Source organism: Pan paniscus, chromosome 17 (assembly GCF_029289425.2).
Source record: "Pan paniscus chromosome 17, NHGRI_mPanPan1-v2.0_pri, whole genome shotgun sequence".
In the NCBI taxonomy this organism is placed as follows: Eukaryota; Metazoa; Chordata; class Mammalia; order Primates; family Hominidae; genus Pan; species Pan paniscus.
Genome location: NC_073266.2, coordinates 88,711,193 through 88,731,133, shown reverse-complemented (window position 1 = coordinate 88,731,133; position 19,941 = coordinate 88,711,193). Strand labels below are relative to the sequence as shown.

Below are 19,941 nucleotides of genomic sequence, written 5' to 3'. Positions count from 1 at the left end.
GCCACTGCATCTGGCTGACACCATAGGTTTAGCAGAATCTACTGGAGGCAAACCTTATAAATAGGCCAATTTCATTCAGAAATGCTGCCTTGTGTTCTACACAGCAGTGTCAGTCTCTAGAAAGGAAGGTATTTATCCTGGAATTTGTAAGTCTATGTGATTTTTAAAATCAGTCTTTGCATTAACTTATAAAACAAATCAACTCTATGAATAGATTTTTTCTCCCTTTTTTGGTTACCTGGAAATGTTATACTTGAGCTTATTCAATATTTAACTAGTAGCCTTTAACCTAAAGTTCCAGGTGGAAAAATAAATTATGAGTCAAAAGACTTAATTATATTTAATCTCTGCCAATAACTTAATATGCCAGTGTAAATAAGTTGCTTAATTTCCCTGGGCCTAAATTTCCTCACATACAACAGAAAAGATATTTATCAGTCTTCAAAATAACCTTCTCACCTTAAAAGTCTATTACTCTTTACAGAATAGAACTTTTGGCATAGGAAAATTTCAGGACACCTGCTGGCAACCCTATTGCAAATTAAAGGATAATGCCAAATAATTGTATGATAGGCAGAGTTAGGAATGTAGATAGGAAACAACATGCAATGGGATGGATGGATAGTTGGATGGATGGATGGATGGATGGATAGATGGATAGATGGATGGATGGATGGATGGATGGATGGATGGATGGATGGATGGATGGAAAAATGGATGGATGGATAAATGGATGGATGGATGGATGGATGGATGGATGGATGGATGGATGGAGAAATAGGTTATAAATCTATAAAGAGAGACAGAGAAAGAGAAGTCAAAGATAGAAAGACACTGTAAGTGTTGAGAAGATCACATTTTGCCATAGATAGTCTTGGTTTTCAATTCTTACTTTCAATGGGGACTCGGATTTATTATTTTATCTGCCTGAGTTTCAGTTTTCTATTTAATATAATGGAGAGGGTATCTCCCATGGCATTAGTCTGAAAATTAGAGAAAATATATTTAAAGCAACTAGCATGATTCTGGACAACATGTCTGTATTACTCTCAAATAAACCAAGCCTTCTGTATTCTTTAGCATTCTAATTTTTTTTTCTTTTGCATCAAAATAAAAAGGAAAAACTGTAATGCAAGGCAAATATTTAAAAGCTGGTTAATGCTAATTGCAATTTATTTTTCAGCAGACAATTAAATATTCCATGAACTACAGCAGCCAATGTTGAGCACTTGGAGCAGGGTTCTCCCCTGGACAGCAGCCACAGCTGGTATTCTGCAGTGAAAATTCCAATTCCAGTGCAATTCGACTACATCAATTATCCATGCAAGTGGCATAGAGTTTATAAACTGTATGTTTCAATGTAGTAGATTAGGCATGTGCACTATCATGGTGAGAATTAGCAGGATAATTCTTACTTAAATGTTGTGCTTTTGATTTTTTAATCAGGAAAACACTTGTCTTTAGCTTCATGCAGTAAATTTTCATCTAGGTTTCTATTTGTTAAGAATTTTCATGAGCTCTTCCATGAGCTGTAAAATTTAAGCCCCGTTTCATTTATTTTAGTGTTATTCAGTTTGTGATCTCAGTATCACCTGCACCAGAATCACTCAGGGTTCTTGCTGGAAATGCCCCAGCCAGACACTGAGCCAGATTTTTATGGAAGTGTCCCCCAAGCAATTAAAATTTAAAAAATTGAATATGATTTTCATGCACAGTCATTTAGGGAAGCACGCAGACCGTCAGTACAATATAGAGGGAAGATCATTAAACCAAGTGTCAAAGATCATGGGTGACTTTTGTGACTCTGTAAATATCAGCAGGCCCTCTTGGAGTACCATGAGCATTGAATACCACACCAACCAGGACTCTTCAGACAGGAATAATTAAGCTACTTCAAAAGCAACAAACAGAAACTTCCAGGTAAACCAAAACATATGATTGCTAGATTTAAGTGCCTTTTTAAAACTGTTAAGGCAGTTTAAGTGAACGCTAAGATTATTTTCTACACTGATATTTAATTTTTCTGGCAGATGAACACAGTTAACTTAATATTCAGCTCCTCTCTGTGGTTGAAATAATTTAAACTACAAAGGGAACGTAGTCAGTTCAGATTTTGATATGGAAACATTCATCCGCAGATCCACACACCCAGGGAGGCTAAGCATGTTTGGATGTGTACCTCCCACCCCACCTCCAGTGAAAGCAGAAACTCATAGTCACCATCCATCATCCATCAATACAATATGTTTGTTTCGAAGAAATAGAAGAACAATGAAGGAAAAGGGAATTAGGCTTTGTTAGAAGCTGAAAGCACTCTTTCCTAAAACAAGTATGCATTCCCTGACTCTTTCTTTCTTCAAAAATATGTCCTTAGTACCAACTATAAGCCAGGTATTCTCCTAGGTGTTTGAACTACAGTAACGAAGATATGCACACTACTTTCTTGGAGCATAAATTGTACTGATAATCTTTAGGTAGTCTAGGCCCAACTGGTAAAGTTGGCTGCCCATAAATGTCCACACTTTCCTCTTTTCCTACCAACATATATCATTCAGGGTACCAACACATTCAGAAAACTATATGACATAATATAGTATTTTGTGTGTATGTGTGTGTGTGTCTATAAATATGTATGCACACACATACACATAGAGACAGAGGAGAACAAGGAAGGAAGGGAGCAAGAGGCTCTGTAGCTGGTGCTGCTGCTGGGAGCCAGTGATCTAATGTAAAGAAGAGGCAAGACGCTGCCCTGGCCAGCTTCTGGACGAGCTCTCTCTCAAAGTGGGCATGCTCTACTGAATGCAGTTTTGCTTTTGTCTTTCTTCCTGCCTGGAACACAGCTGAGAGGTGGAACTGGAGCACCACAGAGTGACCATTTGGTGATCAGCATGGGGGTGGACAGCACAGACTAAGCTGACTGAGCAGAGAGACAAAAGGGGCAAGGATGGGCCGACCACCTCTAGGCTTGCCATCACGTGTAGGAGATGATTTTTAGGTCTAACTGGCAAATTTTAAATTTACAAAATGACCAACAACTTTGTGGACCATATACTGGCAATCACAGTCTACAACTACACAAAAGAAATCCAAGAATTTTACATCAATGACACTTACTTTCCATCTTCAAAATAGAGTGGCATTTTTTTCTGGGTCTCTTCCTGTTTTATAATAAATGTGTGGAGAAGATGATTTCCAAGTATCTAAAGTGGTTTGAGGTTTGAAACATTTTATAAGCCAGATGTTTCACCTCACTCTGATTCACTATTCAGAGTGAAATATATCTCCAAAATGAAAGTGTGCAGACTTCGACCTGAAGCATAAGAAAAAGGTTTTTACATTTATACTTTGGAAAGTACACATTTTGCATTCATTAAGGTCCTCTAATTAAGTGAAAATAATAATTGCAGATTGGTAGGCTCTAATGATTCTCAACCAAGCAGATTATTCCTATAGTGTAAGTGCTTATTATTTTATTAGAGAATTTACTTGTGACATTCATAGCAGGCCTATCCCCAAATGTACAATTCTAAAGAGAATCATCAGAGTTATATTATGCTGAAATCTGGAAAAAAAGATGGGATATTTGGGCCAAGTGATGTCCAGAAGCAGAAGGTATATAATTTAGCCACACTTACAAGAGAGGTAACTTGAATGAGTAGAATTAAAATTACACTCTTCAGCATTTACAAAATCTGAAGTATCATTATTTCATGTTCACTTTTCTATAAAATCTCCAGCATATTCTAAATAAATATTCAATAAGTAAATACGCTATATCCAACATATACTATAATCAGGGATATATTTCCTGTGCTTAGAGCACTTAATGCATTGAAAGTAAGCTGATCGTTGACAAAATTAGAACAACTGGCAACTCTTCATTAGTCATTCTGCCAAGTCTCTATATATCACTTCGTTTTTAATATAAGCATACTTTAAGATATATTAGTCAGGGTAAAATAGTGTACAGTGCTATAACAAATAACCAAACCCTCAAATCTTGGTGGTATAATAAAACAGACATTTATTTTTTACTCACACACAAGGTCAGTGCCTTTTCCAGGTGAAAGCTCAGGGATGCAGACAGAGTGAGTCACAGTTTCTTCATCTCAGCAGGATGTTTCCACGGTCACTGTGGCAGGAGAAGAAAGAAGCTAGAGAAGCCCTTTACTGCTCAGTCTGAATGTGCTGCGGGTCCCTTCCTTTCACAATCTATCAGCCAGGACAAATCCAGTGACCCTGCTCAACCATCAAAGGCCTAGAAAATGCTGTTATTGCCCTCCAAAACGAAGAAAGATGATTAGTCATTTCTATCCTCTCCACTTTCCAAAACTGGTTTTTCTTTGATTTCTAATTGTGCCCATAGAATCAGCATAATAGGGCACAACTCATTCTGTGAAATATAAAAGTTACCCTGAATTCAGCCTACGGGGTGCAGCATTTCACTTCCAGGTGTGATTCCTTCCTAGCTAATGCTGAGCAAACCGTTTCACTTTGATGAGTCTCAGTTTTCCAACTGAAAATGAGAGGCTTGAGGTTGAAAATTCCTATTGTTCCTTTCAGTGCTGAAATTCTTGGGTAGGGTAAGCAGGAGTTTGGTTTACCATCCTCCTTGCCATTCAATACCATTCAATACCATATTGAATATGTATTAAAGGGCAGTGAGGACCTATTTATTGCTGACAACAGTCTGACAGGCAGACTCGTATGGTTTAAGTCCCTGGAAGATAACCTATTTTGGCATTCAGTATGGCAGAAACTTACTGCAATATGTATTGCCTTGGAGAAATTTATTCTGTTGAGGACTTCAGATGTTATTTCTGGAAATCGAATCCCTCCACTTTGCTTTCGGCTAAAGGAAAACTAGCATTCATCTTTTGGGAGACACTGTGTGGTATTTTGCTGTCAATAACATTCTATACAGCACTGGGTCTTGCAATCTACCACGATAATGGCACGGCAGTGGAATATCTGATGCATATAACATTGGCCTCTTCTTGGAAAGTGGAAATGGTTTTATAAAGAAAATTGAGAAAGAAAATATTTAGAAAGAAACAAATGCAGCAGCAACTTACATGTAATATACCAAAGAAATAAAACATAGTAAACATGAAAAGCAATTTGTTAATGTTGTGAAGGTCTGCACAGAATGCCATGCATTGTGGTAGCTCATGTCATTGTCACAGATCTGCTATTTCACCTTGTTGGCATGGGCCATAGCTTCTCCAACTCCCATTCTGTCTCACTACACATATTCTCTGAATCTTGGACCAAGTGTTTTTTAGCTCCATAGAGAAATAACCCAGACTCCTTATCAAATGAAAGTATAATATGCTAATTCAGCTCTAGCTTGTCCTAAAGATACAATAAGTTGCATGACTAAATTGTTCATATGCCCATGACCTGTATACCTGTTACCAACCTGTAAGTAAAGAACTATATAAACAGTTTACAGGTGAAGCAAAATTGAGCCTATTTGCAGAAAATGCAACATGATATGCTTACAGTACCTCCAGGTAGAAAGTTGAAGTGCTACAGCCCCACTCCAGGCAGTGCTCAATACACGGCACTTCCTGGTGGACAGAACCTGGTGCGTACCTGGTCATTCACTTTGCCTTCAAGGAGGCATGGGCAGAGGAACCATCTACATGGATGCTCATGCAGTAGCTAACGGTTTGGTAATGAGTGAAAAGGGAATTGAAAATTACCATCAGAAAACTGTTAACAAGAAGGCCCCAGAAAGAAGGATGAGAATAGAACTCTCTGAATTGAAAGGAAACCTGAATACATTTGTGCCCTGTGCAAATTCTTACCAAGGAGAAATTTGAACAGAGGATCAGCATAATAATCAAAAGGACCAGATGACTTTTTTTTTTTTCTAACGAAGTCTCGTTCTGTCACCAAGGCTGCAGTGCAGTGCCACGATCTCGGCTCATTGCAACCTCTTCCTCCTGAGTTCAAGCGATTCTCATGCCTCAGCCTCCCATGTAGCTGGGATTACAGGCGCCTACCACCAAGCCTGGCTAATTTTTGTGTTTTTAGTACAGACAGGGTTTCACCATGTTGGCCAGGCTGGTCTTGAACTCCTGACCTCAGGTGATTTGCCCGCCTCAGCCTCCCAACGTGCTGGAATTACAGGCATGAGCTACCCACCATGCCTGGCCAGATGACATATTTTTTGATGCCAGTTTTCATTGTTTCTGGAAACATCCTATCTTTGCCCAATAGGATTGTTATAAAAGTGGCCATTGTGTGATGGGTAGGGAAATAACATATGGATTCAGAAACATGGACTTCCGCGCACCCAGCCAATCTAGTTGCAGCCAATGTTGAAACCTAATTTGCCAATAAGACACCACTAAGTTTCAATAAAACAACATTTCCCATGGGAAGGGGTTGGGGGAGGGGTTCAGCCAGCCTCTGGCAGCAGGCTGATTATATTGGACCATTTCCCTCATGAAAGGGGCAAATCTTTGCTTTCACTAACATAGACACTTTCTCTGGATGTGATTTTCCTTCTCTATCTATCCACTATGATTCTGCTAAAACCGTCATCCTTGAAATTACAGAATGTCTTTATCTTGATATTACTCATAGTATTGCTTCTGACCAAGGAACTAGATTTTCAGCAAATGAAGTAAAAAAAAAAAAAAAAATGGGGCCCAGCGCACGAAATTCATTGGTCTTATGTCTCCAATAAATCACCTTCATGTAGCTGACCTGATATATTAGTGGAATGGACTTCTAAAGACTTGGTTACCATGCTAGCTAGTGGAAACAGTTTGTGAGCTTGGAATAATGTTGTCCAGGAAGTGGAGCATGCTCTAAGTCAGCAAAAGCTATACAATGTTTCTCCCATAGCCATAGTCTGAGGATCTAGATATTAAGGGGTAGAAACAAAGAGTGGTCCTTCTCTCTATTACTTCTGGTAATCCACTAGCAACATTTTTGCCTGGGGCTCTGCTTGTCACCTAATGTTAGTTTCACACACTAAAGTTCAGTGTAGGGGGTTGGACCCTAGAACAGCTCACATACATTCTGCCCACTCACCTTGTTTCTGGGGACTTCATCCAGGCCTGCAGCTCTTCCAACCCCACGGAATCTTTCTTCACTTCTGAGTCCTGAGCCTGTGTGTGTCCAACTCTGTGGGGAAAGCTGCCAGCTTCTCCTGTAGCTCATCGACATCACCTGGGTTGAAGATGGTGAGAAACTAATGTAAGTTTCAGTTTGTTCTTATCGATTTTAATTCATCTTAATAGGTTTCAGTGTGTGTGATTTTTAGGACTCACTGCATGTCTCAGCTGCCAACCTGGCTTACCTGCAACCTGTCACCTGTTACCTGTAACAGCCTTGCAGTCAGATACTAGGTCAATTGCTTTGCATAGACTTCTTCACCAGCGCACAATCACATAACATTTAATTCCTATAATAAATTGCTTATTGTGTGTCATTCATAGAGTCACAGCTCTCTGATCAAACCCTAATAGAAGTTATAATTAGTATTTATTTTACTCTGCCAAACACTAAGGAGATAGAAATATCACATTATTAGAAATACCACATTATTTTACTTTTCTAAGTCATATTATTTCTGATCATAAGGTCTCACAATCTCAGTTGTGTATGAGCACCAAATCCACTAGAAGTCTGGGGAAAGAGAACTATGTGTCTCAGAAATGGGTGGAAAAACTAGTCTTCAGCACATCGTGATCTCTGTACAAGAGGCCCCTCATCCAGCCCAGTGTGGGCCATTTCAATGCAGTCTGTCTTGGGTTTCCTCAGGCATGGCTCTGAAGAACTCAAACTCTACTCTTCCATTAGAATGGATCATCTTCCGTTATTCCAAAGAATAATGGATGTACCAGCTCTCAGAAAACAAACTGGAAGCAGAGCTTTGTTCTCCTTCACTTCTAGCAGTCCCTTCACAACCAATTATTTCTTCTTTTTTCTTTTTTTTTTTAAAAAAAAAAAACAAAGTCCCAGTTTGGGCCACTGATGTCCATATATATATATTTTCCAAGACAAAATCCTCTTAATACTGCCTTTGTAACAAGAAATGTTGTATCAAAGCCAAAGTTGATAATTTAGCAATGGAGGTCTAGAAAAATGTCTCTCATTATTTAAGATTATTCTACGATTTAGGCAAGTTTAAACTCAGTATCTTATTCTGCATAAATTGGTAAGTAGTTGGCTATAAATAAAGGTGTTTTCTTACTCTCAGGGGTAAGTTCTGTCAGAAGAGTCTCCTTTCTAATTTCCTCTGTTTGATATTTTGGGAAGAGGTAAAACTCCCTTCTCAGCTTGGTTTTTAAATGGGTGTGTATCACTTGCTCCCAATTTTGCTTGAGTTAACATTGAAGAAATATTCACCTGTTTCCCTAGAAAAATTTTGGAAGTAATAAAAACACAAAAGCATCCATAATTACAATGTATGTAAAGCTCACACTTTCTGCTTTGGGACAATGGAGAATACAGTAAACAATATAAAGTAGAATTAATTTCTTCCTGTAATATATACATATATATGTATATATATATATATATATATATATATATATATATATATATATGAAACCCACTGGCCAGGGTGGTGGCTTATGCCACCTGTAATCCCAGAACTTTGGGAGGCTGTCATCCCAGAGCTTTGGGAGGCTGAGGTGGGTGGATCACAAGGTCAGGAGTTCGACACCAGCCTGCCCAAGATGGTGAAACCCATCTCTACTAAAAATACAAAAATTAGCCAGCATGGTGGCGCCTGTAATCCCAGCTACTCGAGAGGTTGAGGCAGGAGAATTGCTTGAACCCAGGAGGTAGAGGTTGCAGTGAGCCGAGGTTGTAGTGAGCCGAGATCACGCCACTGCACCCCAGCCTGGGCAATAGAGCAAGACTCCGTCAAAAAGAAAAAAAGAAAGAAAAAAACACTACTATCTACTATAGGAAATTTCATACGGGCAACCAGAGGGCAATGAGTACTGCTAAAATTGAAGCTTTGCTTTATAAAAAGCTGGAGGAAATACGTGCAGGATTCTATGTTCCTTTGGTTCCTCTTGAACATATGTGTACATTCTAAATCCTACAGAACATTTAATTCTTGAGTTGTTGCAATTAATACATACGATTAAAAAGCAGCTATGTATAAAATATACATACTTAAATTGCTGCAATTAAAAGTATAAAGAACAAAGTACTCAAACATTTCCAGGAAGATACAACAATCTATACAACCACACATGCTGTGTGACTGTGGGACAACATAGTCAAGCAAATAAAAAACTTAGAAAGCATATTTTAAAATATCGATTAAGATACTTCTAAACATACAATGTATTTCAATCTCTGTTTATAAATGTAACTACACATTTCAGCTCTTCTTAGTTGCACGACTCTTCAAACTACTGATTTCAAAAACCCAATATTTAACATGTATTTTTAAATCACCACACCCACTCTTCTATTTAATAAATATGCAACTATTCTTGTTACTCGAACTTTTCATTATATATTCACTACTCTACCATTAGTAAGACAAATCAAAAGAAATAGCAAACACAAAAATGCCACAACCTGCTTCCTGTATTTCTTTGGCCGTGTAAGCATCTCGCATCAGAAAAAATTTCCTCCTACCTTGCACCTACCAAGCACGTATTATACCTGGCACAGTACCTGCAGTGCTAGTCTGAAATAAGGTTAGCATGAGAGTATTTATGGGAGCAATCTTTCTTTTTCTATAATAATTGGGTTTCATAGTAATAACAAAGCTCAGTAAATTACACATGTCCAGTGAAATATATTATCCATATGTGTGGAGGGTATAGGAAAATCCCAAAATAAGTTAATAGAAAAAGAAGTAAAGTGAGTTATTTTGTCCTGCTGTTATCCCAGGCATAACATACATTCTTTGGGGGTTGGTTACCTGGAGGCGGGCATGGATTACTGCCTCCAAGAAGAACTGAAGCAAAAATATGTGAGAGAGACCCAAGCTGGTTGTCTCCTTTAACCCCTGTCTCCTCTCATACATCAGGTGTGGGAAGCAAGACTGTATGAAGGAGCCCCTTCTGACAGAACTAATTATTTTCAGACTATTCAGATACGACACATAACAATTACTGACAACAAAGTGTTCAAAGTAAGAAATGGTTTTGCTATTATCTTATAATCAATGCATGTAAATAATGACTTAAGGAATCAACTTATTTCTGGCAAAGGAACTAAAACAAATTAAATTTATTTCAGTTGATTGTTGGCTTTAAGACACCATCATATCTTGCAGATTTTTTTTTTTTTTTTGAGACGGAGTCACGCTCTGTTGCCCAGGCTGGAGTGCGGTGCGCGATCTCGGCTCACTTCAAGCTCCGCCCCCTGGGTTCACGCCATTCTCCTGCCTCGGCCTCCCGAGTAGCTGAGACTACAAGCGCCCAACACCACGTCTGGCTAATTTTTTGTGTTTTTAGTAGAGACGGGGTTTCACCGTGTTAGCCAGGATGGTCTCGATCTCCTGACATCGTGATTCGCCCGCCTCGGCCTCCCAAAGTGCTGGGATTACAGGCGTGAGCCACCGCGCCCGGCCATATCTTGCTGATTTTTAAAAGGATAAATTAAAAGAAAAATACTCCCATGAGAAAATAACAGAACTCAGAGTGTCCACCTCTCTAAATTCCAGGAGTTATTCCAGCTATCAAGGTTACTTAAAAGCAGGAAATATGTTGGGATGCTTAAGCTGGTAGTCATTCTGTGCTTTTAAATGGCCCAATATTAAAAATTCAAATTAAAATGTAAATCCTGTAATGTTAATATTGGTAACACTTAAGGACAAGCTCTGAAGACGAGATTTGATGATATCTTAGACGGTACCTTTAGTTTTTACTACTTGGGCTTTGCTTGGAGAGTGATGAAACAGCCCTTTTCACTATTCACAGAAGTGGTCGTGTTAAACAATTAGTTTAATTCAAAGGCAGGAAAAATAATGCATCGCATTTTGGGTAAAAAGTGTACTTTATTTGGATTTCTTGTTATTCTACCAGATAAAATTTCAGGTAGAACGGCAAAAGTATGTAAGCTGTGATGGATAGTATAAGTTAAAAGTGTGACTGTATGAAAAACAAACCCGAGGTCAGAATGTAGTCGCAGGACTATAGCTATAAATTCTTACTATAATAATCTATACACCGAACCTAAATATGCAGCAGTTTTATGTCTAAGTTACTTAGCAACCAATGCAAGAGTCCATAAGATAGAAGAAAATAATGAACTTGCAACTAGCTTCAAGGCAGGGTTGAGGAGGGGAACAGGACATTGAGGGGTAGGGCAGTGAGTACTCAAGGCTGTTAGTGGAGGGAATCCAGCAAAGTCATATGACAAGAGAGGCCGTCAAAGGAAACAGGGTGACCAATGGGTTTGTTCTTCCACTACAAGCAGAACAAGAGGAAATTATACATCCAAATAAGAAATGAGTTGCATGAAAATTAATTTTTGATAGTCGGACTGACTGCTACAAGAAGAGGGATATCTCCCTTAGTAAGAGCTCTCTAAATAAACTCAGAAAATAAAGTCACTATTCTCATCAACATTACCTAAGGGTGTAGAGTTTGATTCACTTAGATTTTAATACCTTTCATTTCTCAGTATTGTATCTTGTTCCTCTCCAGAAACAGATGACATGCAGATCATAATCAGAAAATAAGCAGGCCCTCTTTATCACTTACACGTCTTTCTGCAATGCATTTCTGAATTGTTGGGTTAATATCTCACAGTTAAAAAAAAAAAAACCCTGCAAGGGAGATATTGGTGGCCAGTCACAGCTAACTTTTTAGTTATCATGATTAGGAAAGGAGGCTGGCAGCAGCCAAACTGAGAGCAGTGCCATCATATGAGCTGAACCTGCCCCCAAAAGAAGTAAACAATCTGTTATTAAGTAGAGAGGAATTTAAAATCACTAGTTTCTCTTTCTTTTGTTCCCTTGCCTGCCATACTTTTTGGAAAATTCTATTTTACCTAATAAAATTTCACCTACAAAGTGAGACCTGATGCTTTGTCTGGAGAAATCTCCCCTGTAAATAACTTTTATGAGATATTCTTTGAAGGACATTGAATGCCTTACTTACCAATATCCATTGTCTTTGTATTCTGAAGACCAGGGATTATAAGAACCACCATAAGTAGTAACTCCAGTAAGGGCTAAAGAGTGAAAAGTTAAAAAACGCTCTCCTCAAAAGTATTTACAGAGTTTCGGGGAGTCTGGTGTGCTTCCTTTCCTTCTTCTGTTCTACTCTTTCTCTTTACTTTCACTAATGCCCCCTTTTAGGTACCACACTTCAGTGGTCAGCTTGTGATGTCCTTCTCTGTTGCTGTTTACCTCCCTAACGCTAGGCAGTTGTTGAATTCCACTGTACTGCCACTACACAGCAGTGGCTTCCTCATACCATACCTTAGATGCAGACTTCAGGTCTTCAGCATGTGCCTTTTCAAAGTCATCCCTGAGAGATGTACCGATTTGCCTATCATAGTCCGAATCAGTGGTTGCCTTGATCAGATTAAATATATCATGAGATGATCATCCAGCCCATACTTGCCTTTATTTTTCTAGAGTCCAGCATATAAATGGCGACCTCACCTGCCTATCAATACCTGCAAGGAATGTTATTTGCCTTTTCCTACTCACCATGTAATCTCTCAATGTCCCAGTGCTGTTTTACTTTGCACTCATGGTGAGTATGTGCATTTACAGGTATTGGCAGTCAGCAAATAATGATGCCAGACTCTGCTTCTCACAGACAATATGATCTTTAGAGTGAATAAGGATTAATAGCAACCTCCCTTCTTACTGACAGTGAAGAGAGAAATGGGTGAGGTCGTGTTACTTTGCAAATACTTTCTTCAAACCCTGTTCCCTATGAACTCTTCTAAGATTTTTTTCTAATCCTTCCATGTGGCAAAGCCTACGTAGCCATTTGGGCTTTGTTTGAAACCAGCTGTTTATTACAATCTCTCTCCAGTAAATGCTAAAATACAAAAATCAGAAGACTGGTACACAATAAAATGGCACAAAATGTCGGGGATAATTTTTCAGAAGCTGTATGTTCCTTAAAAACGATCTTTCTCCAAGCAGGAAATGTTGCTTCTTTTGGAGAGCAGAGTGAAGGGGCTACACATCAGTGTGACGTCTGCTACTGGTAGAGAATGAGACCTATGGGGCATTAGAATACAAGCTCTTGAGTTCAGTAGCAACCCCTGCAACCAGGCTGGCACCTCAATAACAGCCACAGAAAGTAAAATCTCCAGAAATGTCCTCCAATCACAACTGCTTCTAGCATCTATGTTTTTATCTTTTACTAAGAAGGAAATGGTCATCCACCTAAAATGACACCATCAGAGAAGGGCATGAGGGTGTTACAGATATAAGGCAAGACAAAGAATTAGAGGGTGCAGGCTTGAAGACAATGCTTTGTGGCTATGCTGAGTTTGAGGTCCCTGTGGGATCTAGGGGGAGCTTTAAATATAGTTCTGAAGTTCTCGAGGTAGGTTTGACGAAAAGCTAAGGAGGCGCAGTGATCACTTCAGGGGGAGTTATCATTGTGGATAGCATGCCCAGCTGGGGAAATATAGAGTGGATGGAACTGTCCAGGAGGAAAACCAACATTTCAGGCCAGAGGAGAGAGGAAATGTTAAGTTGATTTTGCTTAACATAAATTAATAATTAATATTCTGTATAAATATTTAATAGATTTCTAACCATATTGCTGAAATTATCTTGAAAAATAAGTAAAATAAATGCGAGGAGTTACAGTTTTCAAAAGCAGCAACATAAGGAAGGAAAATGTCAGGCTACAATGTGATGAAACAGACTATAATCATTAAGCGCCGCAGAGAAAGGAAGAGTAAGCAGAATGAGGACGAATCATTAATGGCTAGCTTGCAAAATAAGCCTGCACACCACCCCCCATAAAATTTATGAATAATTTGCAAATTAGAGAAGAAACCAATGAGAATAACTGTTGTGATATTTCTAGGACAATTCAGAGAAATGTTTCAAATTATTTTCTATCAGCTGCTGTCTCACTTGTTTTTAATGCATACCATAAAGAAAAGAGTGGAGAGATTATATTCAGTATCTTTGTTTACGTCTCTTGATGATACTGCTTGGGAATCTTTGATTAAAAACAGTAATCAAGGCACCACTAATGGCAGATGTTTTAGATTATTGTGGGCTTAACTTAATAGGGCGGTATTTATTTTTTTACTGGAAAATTGTATATATAAACTTTCCAAAGATGCATATAGAAATAATATATGCAGCATTTTAACATACTATAAAGGATCATAAATAATAAATATAACCTCACTTACTTAAAATCATAAGCATGACGTATTGTAGAAAAAAATACTTTATTTTTAAACCATTATAATCTCGAATATATGAACATCTTTAGTCAGCAGTGCCATTCCAGAAAATGGAATTACTTACTGAAGGACCTCAAGTTAACTTTATATATTGCTTCTTTAGGTTCACCCTTCAATAAACAGTCTTGACGTTTGTGTATTCTAAAGTATTTACATTTATTTCAATGCCATGCATATAATTAAATTAGTAACTATATATCTAGTACCTTGTAATTTGCTTCCAACATATCCTATAAGCTATTATCATGTAACTCTAAACCAGGAACACTTCTTTGGGTTTTTAGGCCTGGCAAAACTTTGCATAATTTTAATTTGTTAATTATTTCCACGTTTTTCATCAAGGATCTAGAAATGGTTAAATCAGGTGTCATTAGTTTTTTGCTACTATAACCAATAACTCCATACCATGTGCTTTTTCTAAAAAAAAAAAGTTGATGCTTTAAAAAAAGATGATGGTAAGAAACTTTTCTCTTTTTTTAAATATTAATATAAGCAAAATGTTAGCTGTTACCTCCAAATGGTTATATTTCTACTCATTTTGTTTTTTAAAACCTTTTTATATTGTTTCATGTTTTGTAAAAGATCTATTCCATTTTTGATTTAAAATATCATTTCATTTAAAAAATAATTCATTAGAGATCAATTATTTAAAGCAAAAAAGAAATTCCCTCAAAATTAATGGCATAATTTTAAAACCTAAAACTTTTAGAAAAAAGCAAATTTTTTTCATATTTCTAAAATACAGTTGCACTGAAAAAATATTATTCATTTTTCCATAAAAAAAGAAATTCCATACATAACTATAAGATATAACAACTTTACAAGCCCTGAATGTTTTCCCAAAAGAAAGATTTTACAAAATGAACTCAAATAGCTGAAAAAGACTTTCCTTTCATTAATGAAACTGACGTTTCCTCATGAAACAATGGCAATCACATGAAATTTCTGTTGATTAAATAATTTAGACCATAAACCATAGCAGAAGAATATATACTTCATATTCCTGATGTTTCCTTCGATGTGGAGGAATCTTTGGCTAAATTAAGAGTCCCAGTCCCTCTCTGGCATCTCATTCCTGCATAGGATACAAAAAGCGACTAGTTCGGCTGATGAGATTGAAGAATTTGAGTAAAGAAATTGAACATGCTCATTTCAGTCCCTCTTTTTTTTTTTTTTTTTTTTTTTTCTTTCTAGGAGCTAGCTGCCTGTATAAGGCAGCTCTGCCTATAGGGGCCAGACAGCAAGATTTCAGCAATACCAGTGCTTGGTGGCTAAATTTGTTATCGTGCCCACCAAAGACAAGTTCTGTAAAAGCTCTATCCATAATCAAGGTGTCGTTTTGATCACTATTTGCCTGAGAACGTTCCTGTATGTTGCCCATCCCCAATCCCATCCTTAACGTCAGATACTTAAAGGAACAGCTGTTGAAGAGAAATGTATTACCCGGTGAAATGTTAACTGCACATTTTTATATATAATAGTTCATTTTCTTGAGAGTAACAAGTAATGTAAGAGAGAATACGGGATCAAAATATCTAATAATTTAGAAATTACTTAAATAATACATGTTTTTGACTTTTGGTAGAAGCAAGTATGTTTTGCCTCTTCCTCTTTTCTCTTTTCCTACCTTCCTTAAATTTTCAGTGGGGAAGAATTAGGAATTCTGTTTCCAAACTAGGAAACAGAAGGATATGTTATAAATACTGAATTGGAAGAATCTGAAAATTTCCAGATTCCTTGAAACCTTCAAACATTTGAAAGCATCCAAATTACTTTGTGCTTTCATACTGAGAAGTCAATGTTCGAGAGCCACAACTTTCAAAGAATCTGATATTATCATATGGTATAAATCAAAAAGGTGTTTTTTGGACCTTCATGTTCAACTCCAACATGCCTCGGTCTCTGCACCGCTCTGTTGCCAGGTCTGGTTCACCCAGGCACTGAGTTGTCATCCGGGCTCCCCACGTGACTCAAGACTCCCGTCTGAATGGGGAAGACATGGAGAAATATGACTTTTCAACAAAATCCTGCTGATACCTCTGGCGTACAAATCCTCAAACTCAACTTCTTTCCCTGCCCTCCTGGACCACATCTAGCAGAGAGCGGCACCTCCTAGATCAGGACTTTACCTCCCATCATAAAAGCCTCTCTTGTTCCTCTCAGTCCAATCAAAACACTCCTCTTCTGAAGACTCATTCATTGTGTTCAAATAATGGATGCTTTGTATTTGAACTAGATAATAATCTATTATACTTGTTTGGAAACTGTTTTAAAGCAGAATATTACTTTTAAAATAAAAGCTTTGGGAAAAAATAAATTTCAAAGATAAGGTTTTGTTCCCATTCAGGTTAATGTGGAATGGGGCTAGATTTTCATTGACTTCTCCTCCTCTAATGGGAGTTCCTTCATCCAAATGTGGCCTCAGTGTTTACAACACAGAATTTCAGGGTTTCAGGTCTCAGAGCAACCCAGCTTTGAACACACAGAGACCACAAGAACCTGAGGATGAAGACTCAACGGATGGAAGGGCTTGAATGTTAACAGACTCGAGAACTGTCCAACCAGCCAGGACTGGACAGAATGTGGAGGAAAATACATTTCTATCTTCTTTTAGGATTTACCTAAAATCTATTTAGCAAAATATATCAAATATATAGAAATGTGTGTATATACATAGGTATATTTTATGTTCTACAAATATATTGAAAACCTGGTCAAGAAAATAGTCCCCCAACAAATTAGTCTGCCAGATTAATTTAATATGAATCCATGACATTTTATACAGACACACACACACACACACACACACACCCTGTGTAATGTAGGAAAGATAACAAAAATATCATAGATTGAGTGATTACAAGATGTTCTCTTAGGCAGTGTCTTTTCATTTTGCACTTTAGTACTTACTCATATTCATTCATTATATTATATTCTTTAGAGAAAAAAGGATATTAATAATAACCTCTTTCTATAAGGAACAGTCTCCTAGTTCTCAGTAAAATATTTTTAAGCATTGTGTTCAAATAATGGATGCTTTGTATTTGAACTAGATGAAGTGTCCAACCACAATTCAACGGCATGTCTTTCAAAATTATTATTTTTCTATATCTCATATTTCTGGTATACAGTTCATGTAAAACAAAACAATAGTATTGGCTGAAAAAACTGTGATATAATTGGTGATACAAGTTCCGTGAAAACAAAGGTGTAGGAAATGTTTTTCATTAGAAGATATTGGATTTTTAGTGATGCCTTTTTAGAAAGAATTGCAGGCAGTCTTATGGATTTCAGGGGGCTGCATTTAAAAGCAAACAAAATATATTCACCTACAAAGAGGAGCATAAACATATTCCATGTAGAATATTTTAAATGGAACTAGAGTGGAGAAAAACAATATTTGTAGTTGAAAGAAATTAAGTCTTGAAAGAGAGCACCGGCCGGGCATGGAGGCTCACGCCTGTAATCCCAACACTTTGGGAGGCCGAGGTGGGCGGATCACGAGGTCAGGAGATCGAGACCATCCTGGCTAACACAGTGAAACCCCGTCTCTACTAAAAATACAAAAAATTAGCCGGGCGTCGTGGCGGGCGCCTGCAGTCCCAGCTACTCAGGAGGCTGAGGCAGGAGAATGGTGTGAACCCGGGAGGCGGAGCTTGCAGTGAGCCGAGATCGCGCCACTGCACTCCAGCCTGGGCGACAGAGCGAGACTCCGTCTCAAAAAAAATAGAAAGAGAGCAACAAATGATACCAACTTTCACTATTCAAATGACAATACATAAAGATCAAATTTAATTTCATCCAAAATCAGTGCTTCAAAGTATATTAGAGAAGAATAAATACATAATAATATAAAACTAGCATAAAATTATGAAATAGGAAATTATTGCTCCCATATGAAGGTTTAAAAAAGGGAAAAAGAATTACTTTGGCTTAGAAAGTTTAAAAGATTGAAATCACTAAGAAGGCTTATGGTCAAAATACAGAGATAAAGAGTAGAGTAAACGTTATTAGAGTTCAGGCATCTGAAGTGACTATAGCAATTTTAGATATTGCAACTCAAGGACAACATATGAGCAGACTTAGGAAAGAACTGGATGCTGGCCAGGAGAGAAAGTAAATTTGGCCAGTGATTGGAAATGAGTGATGGAAGACAAGATCAATTCTTTTCTTTGAATTCATTGTAAGTATTGTAATTATGAAGACTACAGTAAAGAATATGTTTAATAATGAATACATATTTTTCTTATAAGTGTTTGTGGAATGTTCATATCAGTGACAAATCTTTTTAATTGTGCTTACATAACGGAAAACCATTATGAATAAATAATATTAACATGGGCATTTACCTCTTAATGCCTAAGAAAACCTTGAATATATAAACTTTGCAGAGGAGCATAATTCATATAAATAAAATGTGTTATTACTTTAATAAAATAGAGGCATATTAAAATAAAGTTACATAATAATTAGATTTTATTCCCCTCTCTTGCCATCTGGTTAGAGACGAAGCATGCATCTTTAGAATCTTTTTTTTAAAACAATTACTAATCAGGGAAATTCTAAAGATTAATGTTGATTAAACAAATGATTATCATTTTAAATGGAGAAAATGGCAATAATGACGATCACTCTGCATTTTAAAAGTTACCTTTTATCTCTTTAATTATAAACATTAAAAATAGATATTGCAACCTAAGATGAGAATTAAAATTAATGTTTCATAGCCTACTGTAACAGGTTTGATAGAATTTATTTTTATTACCTGAAATTGAAGAAAATCTATATTTGACATACTAGCTATAGCTAGCTAGCTACAAATTTTGCATAATTTATAAAGACTATACACATCCTATAGAAATAATATATATTACTATACTCATGTATTTCAGGTAAAAACTAGGGAGCATTTTACACAGTGAGATTAAACAATTTGTATACAAGTACTTTGACTATTTCACAGCAAACTAGGACATATGAATGAGAGGATGGTTTGGTTTACTTGCATTTTCAATGAATTGATCTATTTCTAACTTTAATGATGAATTCAGCCATGCAACAACTTTGCCCTGTAAATACAATCATGTATCATTGTATTGGTACTGTTAACAACAATCAGTTAAGCATGACCATGTGCCAGTCATTGCACTAAGCTCTGCATTTTCAAATTTTCACCACCTTCAGCATCTTGCAAAAAAAAATCTTTTTTTTTTTAGTATCCTTCAGCACCATTGCACTTCAATTCATCCAAAATGGATATAAATACAGAGAATACAGAGAACCCTTTATGAAGCAATCTCCTGAGTTAGGGTATACTCCTTTCTTTCTAGAGTGCAATATTGTCATACCATGCCGTTCGTAGCAGCACCATTATTTTCTGACCCCATTTTTACCTACAACCTGAGCTATTCTACTCAGCAGTCATTCCTTATGCTATTGGATCTTCCCTGTTTATTATTATTTTTTTAACAGCTCAGAGATTGTGCCCATAATTCAAGTTTATCTACAGTAGCTGAAAAAGCAGTAGGTTATAGCTTCTTC

General features: G+C 37.1%; 1 long non-coding RNA gene across 1 annotated transcript; it reads right to left on the bottom strand.

Moving 5' to 3' along the window:
- Nucleotides 1-307: 307 nt before the first annotated feature.
- LOC129394608 (uncharacterized) lies at nt 308-16,529 on the bottom strand. Its single transcript, XR_008621910.1, has 4 exons — nt 16,272-16,529; nt 7,054-7,191; nt 4,043-4,135; nt 308-3,313 (listed from the first exon to the last, which is right to left on the bottom strand). It is a non-coding gene; the product is annotated as an uncharacterized LOC129394608 (long non-coding RNA).
- Between the last annotated feature and the right edge of the window lie 3,412 nt (nt 16,530-19,941).